A 463-nucleotide genomic window follows, 5' to 3' on the forward strand; every position below is an offset into this window, starting at 1 on the left:
AGCTCACTAAAACTTGTTAAGTGGCCCTCCAGCTGAAATAATTGCCTGCCCGTTTTACAGTCTAGACACGGACTAGGAATCCCCTTGGATTATCTCCTCCAGTGCTATCTGAAGAGCCATTAGTCTTAATACTCCTCTAGGCATATTTTCTCAGCAGTCCTTTGTTTCTCTTAATAAGTCTTAATGCATCTTTGAAGCCAGACATCTGAGTGTATTCTCTAACTGTGTCTGCCTTGCGGGCTTACTGCATATTGCTGTGCATCTTGGCACCCAAACTCCCTGCCTTCTGTATACAAACCCTGTATATACATACTTAGGTATGTATTAAAAATATAGTCATGTGCTTGGCTGAGGTTATGGAGTAGAGCAGAGATGTCAAACCTGTCTGGCCCTGTAGGCCAAATGAGGGGTGTGAGATTGTTTTACAAGCTGAATGAATGGAAATGTAGCTCTTCCATATACA

This window comes from Gavialis gangeticus, unplaced genomic scaffold (assembly GCF_001723915.1).
Source record: "Gavialis gangeticus isolate Ggan-Ray unplaced genomic scaffold, GavGan_comp1, whole genome shotgun sequence".
Classification (NCBI taxonomy): domain Eukaryota; kingdom Metazoa; phylum Chordata; order Crocodylia; family Gavialidae; genus Gavialis; species Gavialis gangeticus.